At 42.2% G+C, this 12,382-nt stretch overlaps 1 non-coding gene across 1 annotated transcript; it reads left to right on the top strand.

The window, feature by feature from the left end:
• Positions 1-5,530: 5,530 nt before the first annotated feature.
• Positions 5,531-5,636, top strand: LOC141588833 (small nucleolar RNA R71). Its single transcript, XR_012519803.1, has one exon. It is a non-coding gene; the product is annotated as a small nucleolar RNA R71 (small nucleolar RNA).
• The last annotated feature ends 6,746 nt before the right edge of the window (positions 5,637-12,382 follow it).

Below are 12,382 nucleotides of genomic sequence, written 5' to 3'. Positions count from 1 at the left end.
GTGAATGCAAAACAAATGCAAATGTAGACTCAAAAGGATGCAATACCCTCCCCAAACCAAAACGGACAACGCCCTCGTTGTCCTCCAGCATACACCAGCAAATATATACAGGGGAACGGGAATATACAACCAATAAAGAATGAAAAACAATAAAATAAAAAGGAGACAAAAGAAATAAAAGAGCGGGAATAGACATATAAAACACGAACTTCCCCAAACCAGCCTGAAAACTGGGGAAGTGAGTAGACCAGCAGCTACTCGTTAACCTCCTCCGTCACGTCCTCCACCGTCACAGTGTAGTCCGGATCCACCTCCTGCTCTCTCCTCCTCCTCTGCTCAGCTCGAGCTCTCTCTGCCGCTGCCGCCGGGTCCTCGTCGTCGTCGTCCTCCTCCTCCTCCTCACTAGCAGGCTCCGGGTACCCCTCAGCTGGGTATCGGTAAAAGGAAGGGTGTGTCCAACCCTCTGGAATCGGACGGTGTCGCCTCATGTGATACTCGTATAGAGGGAACAAAGTCAAAGCTAAGTCCCGCTCCATACGAGCCTATCTCTCTGCAATCTCAATCAACAAACTGTCATGGCGCCCTTGGTCCATGACCGAGGACGCCCCAAAGGGTGGAGGAGGTACAAAATTAGCCGGTAGGACCGGCTGTGTCTGGTCAGCAGGTGCGGGAGTAGGAGTAGGAGTAGGGATCGGGGTAGGTGTGGCCATGGAAGTCTGGCCACCCGTGGAAGGTGCGGATCCCTCTCCGGTCTCAAGTCGACGCCGCTTCTTAGAAGCGGGTAAGGTAGTAGGTGGTCGGACCGGTAGGTGGTACTCGGGTAAAGGTGGTGGTCGGGCGCCCCGTGCAACAGTAGGCAAAGGGACTAGACGAGGGAGAGTGGTGCAAGGTAGGTCTACGGACAAGGAACCATCTATCTTCCAGGTCCGGTAATCAGAAGTCAGCCAGGTCTGAGAGTGCATAGACGCTAGGCTCATGTACCTATCTCCCTCTATGTACGGTAGGTCACGAGGCAAGTCACGGAGGAGAGAGCGGGCAAGAATGGTGGCTATGCCACCGCAGACAATAGTGCCCGTGATCTTCTCCCCCTGAGCCTGGAAGTACTGGGCGGTCCAGTATGCAATGTTGAGGGTAAAGGGACCCTCGCATTCGATGTTCAGGTAACCGCCTAAAATGGAGAGCTCGTTGTTGTTGATGTTGTTTGGCTCCTTTCGGCCAAAAATAGTACTTCCCATCAGTCTGAGGAAGTAACGAGCAGGGGGAAGGTGGACCTGAGCGAGCTTTCGCTCGGGAAAGGTGGTCTGGGCCAAGGTCCGCCAAAGCTGACGGAAGACCTTCCTAGGGGCAACAGTGGCGCCCGTAAAGGAAAGTCCGAGTCGAGAACCAAACTCCTCCAATGTCATCGAAAAAGTCCGGTTGAACAACTGGAAGGACACAGAAAGACTAGTGGGGGCAGCATCGTGTGCCCCGGAGGAGAAGGTGAAGGAGCTGAAGAACTCGAGACTCAGCTCCCGAAAGGTATGGCCACTCATAGTGATAAGTCCGGCCATCCCTGTGCCCCGTAAAAGCTCACAAATTGGCTCATAGAAACCGAGCCTCTCAAGTGACGTACGGCAAAGGAAACGAGTAGGGAGAAACTCGCAGTCAACTAAGTTATAAAATCTAGTACGATGTACACCATTAACAAAAATTACCTGCGGATACTCAGGGTGGGAGTCGAGGGTGTCGTCCACTCGAATGGTAACACGGCCAGCAGCAGGTGTAGCTCATGCACGACCCTGGCCTCTAGAATCTGAAGTAGAAGCCCGTCCTCTGATGGAACGAGGAACTAGAGCCGCCCGTAAAGCAGCAGAGACCGCCACAAAGGAAGAAAGGCTAGCAGCAGTGCTAGCAGCTATGGCTGAAACGGGGCTAGCAGCAGTGCTAGCAGAAGTAAAGACAGTACCGGTAGCACTAACAAGGAAAACAGAAGCAGCGGCTATGGTACTAGCAGGTGCGGAGACGGTGGTGGCAGCAGGGACCACCGTCTCAGACAAAGACAAGGACGGAGGTCGAGCTAGTAGAAGGCATAGAGCTAGAATCCATCTTAGTCAAATAGGGCAGGGGAAAACGATAAGAAATCAGCAATGAGACAGCAAGAATTTCCCAAAACAGTCGAAATTTTCGACTGGCAGCCCTAATTTCCAAATTTGTTCCTCAAAAATTCAAACTTAGCAGGTAATCAGTGGTAGGGTGAGGGGAATGAGCATCAATTGAAGCAATAACAGCAGAAACAAACCCAAACTCAGTCGAAAATTTCGACTGACATGAACCCTAATCACAAATTTCTCATAAAATTCGAATTAAACATGTAAATGGCGATGAGGGAAGGGAATTAATCATCAAGTAAGGCAAATTAGACATAAAATCACAATTATAATCGAAAATTTCGACCCAAAATGACTACCCGAAACCCTAATTCCTAATTTACTTCAAGAAAGGCAAAATTAAAACAATTAAAATGCAAAGAAGTAAAGGAATTACTTACTTGGTGATAAGGAACCTACAAAGGGCAATTAATCGACACAAACAAGCAAATTTGGGCGATTTTTGATCGAAAAATCGCAAACCCTAAAGCCCCTAATTGACCGTGTAAAACAGCGAAAATCAAAGGGAAAGTAGAGGGCAAATGTCGAGTAATTAGCAATGAACAAAATGTAGGTGTTGGATTTGGTATTGGGGCAATAAAAATGGAGGTTTTTGGGAAGTTTTATCGCAAATAAAGGGGAAGAGTGAATGATGAACGAAATAATGAAATAAAGGAAGGAAATAGGAAGTTTAGAAGACACTTCCTGCGTAGCCCTTGCAAATCCACTCAATCGAGTGATTTTAAACAACTAGATCGAGAGCTCTGGTATGAAATCTACTCGATCGAGTAAAAATATTCTCGATCGAGTACTCCCTTATTTAGCTGCTTTCGATCGAGCATAATCCTCTCGATCGAGTACAAAAAGTACTCGATCGAGTGCTTTTCCTTGTGTAAGTCCTTGAAACTGCGTATAATCTCCCCAAACCTGCATAAAAACATCCGCAAAAATATCCCAAAATACCAAATATGAACAGTAACAGTCTATAGTCTTCTAAACTACGCTAAAAATGTCTAAATTCTAATTGTCCTAATTAAATGCAATAAATAAATCCGACGGAAATTAAAAAATGTTTATACAATTTGTTACACGGGGCATTTCCCCGCTCACTTCTCAAAACAATTCAGCAGCCCCTCGGAGGGCTTCTGACTGGAAGACGTCACCTCAGCAACATTAACCGTCCTCTTCATCCTCCACGAGCTTGTATTTGAATTATTAGGAGGAGAATAGTTGACGTCCACATACGCGCAAACTTTCCTCGTCCTTATTCCTTTTTCACCAGCTTTGACATTATCACTCCCACTTTGAATGACTGTAATTGCACCATGACCATTGACAGCTCCTGCAATACTTTTATCTGTACCTGAAGCAAGGAAAACAGACGAACTTTCCTCCTTTTTGCTCTCAATCTGAGGCGGAGGGGTCACGATAGCAGCACAATGTTCCAAATCTTCATTTGGAGTGTCAATAGAAGGGTCAGTAGAAGAGAGGGCATTGCAAGGCTGAGCTTGGATGGGAGCCCTTCGGGACTTAGACTGATGGAAAATCAATTCCTCGTCCCCAACCTGAAAGGTCAATGTCTTGCCCCCGACGTCTATCACTTCACGAGCAGTGAATAAAAATGGTCTCCCTAAAATGATAGGGGTATGTGTCTCCTCGGGGATGTCAAGTACAACGAAATCAACGGGAATAAAGAATCTCCCGATCTTAACATGTATGTCTTCTATGACACCTAACGGCCGTGATATACTACGGTCGGCCATCTGAACAGTAATATTTGTGCAATTAAACTTGGTCAAACCAAGTCTCTTAGCAAGAGACAGTGGTAAGACACTCACGCTAGCGCCAAGATCGCATAATGCGTTATCAATTAAGTGGGTACCAATGCGACACGGAATTGAAAAACTACCCGGATCTGACTGTTTGGGAGGTAACTTATTCTGAACTAGGACCGTCCCTACCTCGGTCAAAGCTACTGTCTCATGATCGTTAATGTGCCTCTTACGTGATAAAATATCTTTCATAAATTTAAGGTAAGAGGGTACCTGTGTCAGCAATTCGGCAAACGGAACGGTGACTTGCAAGCTTTTCAGGAGTTCGGCAAATTTACCGAACTGTTGATTAGCCTTTGTGTTCTGTAGTCGCCTCGGGAAGGGCAGCGTAATGGGTATTTCGAGCCCCTTGTTCCTCTCTTCCAACGTATCAGCTGGATCAAGCTCTACATCCTTCGATCGAGACTTCTTTCCTCTCGAACGGGGTCTTTCAGGCAACATTTCATTCGATCGAGCACTAGCAGGCTCTCGATCGAGGTCTTCTTTATCAGCATCACTCGATCGAGCAAATATATTACTCGATCGAGCAGAATCCTCAATAAAATCACTCGATCGAGCTGTTCTTTTTCCTGGTCACTCGATCGAGCAGAAATTCCACTCGATCGAGTCCTTTCTTCAGATTTTCCACTCGATCGACCACCTGAAACCAGTCGATCGAGTATCTTCTTTGTCGTCAGCCCTTTTTCATCGATAATACACTGTTCATCAGCAGTAATTACCTTCATCGGGTCTGATTTCAACAATTTCGGCCGCTCATATGAATGACCGCTTCTCAGATTTATTAAATTCACCGTCTCGTGTGGATTCTTATCAGCTTGTGACGGTAAATGACCCTGCTTCCTCGTGGATTGGTTCGCGGCTAACTGGGCAACTTGAGTTTCAAGCGATTTGATGGATGCATCTTTCTGTTGGTCACTTAGTTGCCACTGCTTTGTCAAAGACTGCAACATCATCTTCAACTCAGATAACTCGCTCACCCCACCTGAGGATGATGCACCGTGATTAGGTGTAGGAAAGGAAGGAGGCTTTTGAAAGCCTCGTTGAGCCTTATGAGGAGGGACATATGGTTGTTGCTGCTGCTGCGGAGGAGTAGGATTGAGCACATTTTGACTTGTCCACCTCAAATTAGGATGGACCGCCCTTTGGTTATTATAATAGGAACCCCCTCCTTGCCTGTATTGTTGAAAAGCAAGGACATGTTCCTTCTCTATAAGACAGTCAATAGCAGTATGACCGTCATTGCTCCTACATCTCCCACATGTGACGGTCTCCCCTCTAGTAAGCAAATGGACCGTCTGAGGCTCCCCAGCAGAATGCAGCTCCAATTTATCAAAACGAGTATTCATGGCTTCCAGTTGAGCCACGACTGCCTTATCAACTGCGTGAACTGTTCGAATACCATCCCTCGGGTTCCCATACTCAGCACAATGGGTCGCCATATCCTCAATAATCGCCCATCCCTTATCATCATCAGTATTCTTTTGAAATCTTCCGTTGGATGAGGCATCAAGTATAGCTCTGTGATCATCGTACAACCCATTGTAGAACTGATTGGACAGAAACCACGGATCAAAACCATGGTGAGGAAGAGACCTCACCAACCTCTTGAACCGACACCAAGCTTCATAGAAAGTTTCATTAGGTGCCTGCTTGAAACTAGTGATCTTTGCCCTCAGCTGATTGGTGTGCTACGGAGGGAAATCTCTCTTATAAAAAGCAAGAGCAAGGGTCTCCCAGTCTGTGATCCCCGTGGCTGTACGGTCGAAGTCAGTCAGCCACTCCCTGTCTGAGTCAGTCAAAGAAAAAGGAAACAACACCTCCTTAATCTTGTCTTGAGTTACCCCCTTTGTGGCGGGGGATAGTAGAACAGTAGTCCGTAAAGACCTCCATATGCTTCCTCGGGTCTTCACCTGCCACACCTCTAAAGATATCTCTCTCCACCAGATTGATATAAGACGGACGGATGTCAAAAGTATTCCCATCCTCAGTCTGGAGATTGAAACCCTTAGGAATAGATGATGCTTTAGGCTCCGAATGACTTGCAATATTCGGCATCTTTACTGGTTAGTTTACAGAACTGAGATTATCTTCTACTAAAGATTGATCTTCTGTAAATAGGAAATACTGAAGTTCGGGTTCGAAAGTACTCAAGTCTTCCTTTCGTGATTCTCTTTGCAGACGAAGTCTATGCCCGAACAGTCTCTCTGGCTCAGAATCAGCTGAAACTAACTCCAACCTGTTTGACCTGGGCATACACAACACTGAAAGAAAATAAATAAGAACTGTCTCAAGGAATAAGAATTCCCTGAGACGGATAAAATAAACGAAACAGAAAACAGATAGGGCAATTGCCTCCCCGGCAACGGCGCCAAAATTTGACAGGGCTGTCGTATACCTATCAAAAATAACTAACTAAACTAACTATATAGCTAGGGAAGTCAGGTCGATCTCATCAGGGAGGCAAGATATCTGTAAAGAGTCCGTCTATTTGGTCACAAAATGAGGGGGGGGGGGGGGGGGGTTATAATTGATTTTCTAAACTAAAAGGTGTAAAAGAAAGATAAGCAAGGAAAGAGCAGTGAAGGCAGAAAATAGAGCTGAACTATCAATAAAGAAGGGACATGTCAGGATTTCGGTTCACTACGGTAGTCCAGTAACTCTACTGCAAATAGTCTAGATAAATCATTGTGAGACGGATATGGAAAGGTCCTTCCGGTCCACTTTCTATCCTAGATTTCCACTAACTTAACTTCCGTCCTCGTCAGGATAGTCTATTGTTCATAGCAGGTCTATTTAGTCTAATCTTCCGATCCAGGATTAAATTTAACCAGATTAAAGGGTGACTCAGAAGCGTGCACTCAACTAAGTCGGTAAATACAGTTATATTGCTATGGGGACAGAGTCTCACAAATAATTCATCTAATCTATTCACTACATCGTCACATTTCTACCGTAGATCCCCTAATCCTAACATGAAATGATTTAGCTACTCATGCTATTAATATTGTCAAGACCAATAACAACGAAATAACTAATATTAAACATGATAAAACGATAATAAATGTGCATAAAAGAATTAGGGCAGAAATTAAAGGGAACAAAACAAGTAATTAAAGTAAATAAACGAAAGATTAAGATAAAACAAGAGAGATAGATTACAATCGCAAGAATCCGGCGTAAAGAACAACTAAATCCGAGCGAGAAATAATCCAAATGCAAAGTTACAGTAGAGGGTTTTGAGAGAAGAAAGTGTAAAGCAGTAAACGTGAATCCTAAAAATGAATAGTAGATGATTAGATGCTGATGACCTAATTATTGTGCGTTTTAAATAGAAATAAACTAAGTCCATAAGCTAAGAATAAGTTCACGGACTAATTAAAGCCCATTAATTAAAGACCAAACAACTCGATCGAGCAGTTTGAAACAGCTCGATCGAGTACTTCTCCAAGAAATCTACTCGATCGAGTAGAAATACCACTCGAACGAGTAACCTCTAATTCCAGCACTGTCGATCGAGTAAAACAAACCACTCGATTGACCAACTCAGCCACAAAAACCACTCGATCGACCAATAAAAGGGCTCGATCGAGTGTTCTTCCTCTAAACAACTCCAAACTCGTAGCCGACTGCTTCGTAGACCGTTCCTTCACGCATCCCAATGCAAGATCTCACCCATAAAAATCCCGTCTCCTCAAAATGCATGCAAAGTAGGACGAAAATGGTACGATTCCACTACTTTCACGTTCATTCCTACAAAACGGAAAAAACGAACCAAGTAGCCAATTCGGGGCATAATGCGATATAAACAGTATAAAAGTGCATGGAAATACGTGCTAAAATAGGCTAAAAAGACGATACAAAATGCACGTATCATATTTCTAATTCTAAGTTTTCAATTTCACATTACTAATTTAGTTACCACATAATTTATAATTAAGTACTTTATCTTACATTAGCATTATTCCTTTTACATGTTATATCATCTAATCCATATAAATCATACAACCATGTTTAGCATTTCTTATAATTTAGTTTGCAATTTACATTTTAGTATGAGTAGCTAAATTTCCTAGCTAAAGGCTAGGGGAGCCATGCAAAATCAAATATATAACATGTTTAAATAGGTTGATAATAATATTGTTCAATTGTTTCCATCACATGTTTGTATTATTACGTTTAATCTTTGGTTATCGGCCGTAATCGTAGATTAAGTTTGTTCATTCGTTCTAAAGTCGAGAGGCACGGAATTGAATTAGACTAAGCATGTGTGGTAGGACGACCTAGTCATGGACGAGAGTTTCTCTAGGACCCGGTCTAAGGTTGATACTAATGCCGTAAGGTGGGTATCTCTAAGCCTAAACAATTGACAAAATTATTAGTACCGAATTTACCATGTTCATATGTTCACCTTTGCATGAGTGACACGAACCCTTTAGACTCTTTTTTATTATATAATTTACATCATAATTTTTATTAATCATCAACCAAACAAACCAAACCCAAATCGAAGTCGACCTTGATAAAAATCTATCCATAGCAATTCACGACGTAATTCCCGTTTCCTTGTGTTCGACCCCTATTACTACATTAATTTGTGTCTAGGGAAATTATCTTTGCATAGGTACGCGATAAGCCTATCACTCGCGCCTAAACAGGCCAACTGATTTCCAGTTTTCAAACCAGGATAGGTCCCTTTGCATCGCCTGATGGCTCGCGCCTCAACAGGCCGCCTGATGCAGTTCCTGCTTCCTTTCCAGCACTTGTCCAGGATGATCCCGACTTCGGTTAACCCGAATACCGGACGGGTCTGATGGCAAGCCTGCCACCTTTACTTTGTATTTGCAAAACGCATTTCTAAGACAAATGGATCACGTTATGCACCATAAACCTAACTCGGTAAATGGATGTTTAATTTCCGTCTTGCATGCAAATCAGCACTAAATCCAACTCGACATCAATTGCTTGATATTTAGGTAAAAAAGTCGACATAGAAAGCTCACATGTTAGGTTTAAACTTGTGGATGCGCATTCATGCATTTACCCGTTTTATCAACTTTTGCATTCAACCAACCAAGATCGATCAGTAGAGGCTTCTACCGCGAACGGGATTGAGTGTCCGATTAAAGGACTTCCTAATACGTACCTTCACCTCTTACTCAGAAACTTTAGATAGAGGACGACCTTATCCAGGGCGAACGAGAGTCATTCTAGAGATAAGATGCTAAAGAGGGACGACTCCTTATCTTTAGTACCTATGTCAAACACCGCTTTTTGCCTTGGTTGACCTAGGTATAAAGTGTATTCGAACGGGTTCCAAGCATCCCACAAATGCTTGGTGGCGACTCCGAACTTCTCTTACATCGTTTCGAGACCCTTGCCGAGACGAAACAGACCGATCTAAAGCGATCCGGTCGAAAGCATTTTTGCGCCACCGAGCGTGGCTTTCAGACTGCCGCATGTCCACAGATTGGCTTGGCGTGCGAGTGACATAGGTCCACAATGGGGCACAAATATTCATTCTCTTTGCTGGTGTGATGGATAAAAAATAGGCCTTCAGCCGAAACTTTTTGTGGGAAAGAACAAACACATACTCTAATTAAAGCTCTATTAGTCTCATGGAAAACCATTTCCAGAAGTAAAGAATATAGTGCCTTGGGTTTCTTGGACAGTAAAGTTTGGAAAGTGGCTGATATGGGTAAGCTAGTGTGGTAGATGGTCAGCAAGAAGGATCATCTTTGGATCAAGTGGATTGATAAAATATATATGAAAGGGATGGATTGGAAGGATTATACTCCTAACAGTTCAAGCTCTTGGGCATAGCGAAAAATTTGTGAAGTGAAAAATAGGTTCAAAGATACTTTATGTAGATAATAAATGGTTGGGTAAGCCAGGTGAGTATATATACTATAGTTGAGGGTTATGCGTGGCTTTCTCAGGAACATGGTGTTAAGTTAACTTGGTACAATATTATGTGGAACAGATTCAACATAGTCAAGCATACTTTTATTGCTTGGCTCATCCAAAATGAGAGATTGCTTAACTTGGATAGATTGGTTAAAATAGGCATTACCAATCAAACCATGTGCTTTTTGTGTGGACTGCATAGTGAGGATCATGAACATTTGTTTGTAATATGCCAGTATACCAAGTAGTGCTATATGAGGATGCTTGATTGGCTCAATATCACTATACGTGGGAATGTTTGTGCTGAAGGAATAGTTAAGCTTAGGAAGTGCTCAAACTTTGTTAGACTGCTACTGTGTTCAATGGTGGTTGCAGCTCAGTACCAAATCTGGAATGCAAGAAAGAGTTGAGTAGTATGTGATACGTCCTAGTAAACTCATCTTAACTGTGAAAGAGGAATGTCGTCTAAAGCTGATGCAATGCACAATAGATACTATCAACGTGAGGATATTACATGGTGCAAGAGAGAGGTCTATTATATTGTTTTAAGCTAATGTATGTATGAGTGAGCTATAGTGAAGCAGTAAAACTATGTATAATGGATATGTTGTACTTTAGTGATTTCCCTTTTGGGTTGTGCTTAATATTACTTACTTTTCCATGATAGGGTTGTCGCGTACCCAAATCAAAGATAAATACCCTATGCAAGGCTAACAACATATAAATGTAGTTAGGGAAGTAGGGGTCGAATCACAGGGAGACGGGAGTTGCTAAACAAGTTGTCATGGAGCGAATTTTATCTAGGTCAATTACGATCTGGTTGGATGGTTGGTTTGTAAAATTAAGAGATAAACAAGATCAAATTATAACAATATAAAGAGGAATACAGGGATACGAGTTTCACATATAAATTAGCATACAAATATAGTCAAAGACGGGTATTGTGATGTCGGTATTGTCTAGGTCAAAGGCATATGCCTCTCGTTTATTGTCAACCTTAAGACGGGTCCTGGAGGCTTTCGATCTTACTAGGTCGCCTTACTACTCAATGCTTTGTCTAATTTCCTTCCCGGCTTTCGGTCTTAGGTCGAAAATTGACAAATATAAACATATAACTTTGATCAAAAATCATAGTTTATCCTGGGAAAACAAGCATAAGAGTAGAGACAATATGATGACAAAACAAACCCAATTCAACAATAAGACATGCTAATTGTACATGCTACATCCATTCCCCTAGATATGTAAACTACTCACTCATTATAACAAATAAACTAACTACTAACAAATATGTTGACAATTGCATGACAATAATAGAGAAATAGAGAAATGAAATTGACAAGAGAAATTGGGAAAAAGAACAATACTAAATGGGAAATACTTGAGCAAGATCAATGAAAATGGAAGAAAAAAGCTCGAAATATAAACCCGATTCAAATGTAAAATAATGAAATAAAATGTTTATGTAAATTATTGAAGATGAAAAACAAAGTTTTTAAACCCTAGAACATAATAGAAATGACGGAAATAAGATAGCTTTGTGAAATAACAAGCTAGGATTATATAGAGGAGGCGGGAATATGAATAGGCGTTGAGATGTCAGCCTTCCCGAGTGCCAGGGGTCACTGACCCCTATAGAGGTCGTAGCAAAATGGCTTTTGAGCTTTATTTCTTCACTTTTATCACATGCACTTGCAACCCCTATGGTCAGGGGTCATCAACCCCGATAGAGGTCGTGACTATACACTTTTAAGCTTATTTTCTTCTCCTTGTGGAGCATGAACATGACCCCAAGGAGTAGTAGTCGAGGCTTGGGGTCGTGGACGGTTTTCGACAACGAATATCAAAACCATCGTAACTTATGCATACGAGCTCGGAATGCCTTGAAACTTGTTCCTCTTGACTCGGAACGCTCTTAAGACCTTGGCACGCCATCTTAGGCCCCAATAATCGTCTCACATAGCTGCGCCTTGCCCGTGATTCTTGCAAGTGACGAGATTTGACGTAAAAACGACCCAAATCATAAAATTGACATTAAAACACGAGAAATACTACAAGGGCGACATTAGCTCATAAAAACACTCTAAAGAGCGAATAATGAATATGAGATTGAGCTAAATGAGGGAGGAAAAGTATATATAAAATGAACCTATCATTCCACCAAAAAAAATTGCACTTTTTTTTTCAAATGATGAAATGGTTTAGACTCATAAAATTTTATCCTAGCATACTATCTCGTATAAGGCATTTGCTAAGTTTGCCTAAGATGACAAGGCTTCTTATTTTGAAAGTGTGTAAGGCTCCGTTTGACAAGACATTTCAGATAGCTTATTTAACCAAAGTAGATTATTTGACCAAAATTTCAGCTACCTCTTTTCAAGTGTTTTGACAAGGTTTTATTTAGTTAAATAAGTTAATTGAAATGAAATCTTCACTTTAGAAAGAACATTTGAGATTTCAGGTACCTGAAATAAATTATCTTTCGTTTTACCAGCCCTAGCTGGCACGGACCGACACTAT

The sequence above is a fragment of the Silene latifolia genome, chromosome 6, assembly GCF_048544455.1.
Source record: "Silene latifolia isolate original U9 population chromosome 6, ASM4854445v1, whole genome shotgun sequence".
NCBI classification, from domain to species: Eukaryota; Viridiplantae; Streptophyta; class Magnoliopsida; order Caryophyllales; family Caryophyllaceae; genus Silene; species Silene latifolia.
This window is presented reverse-complemented; position numbering and strand designations above follow the sequence as displayed.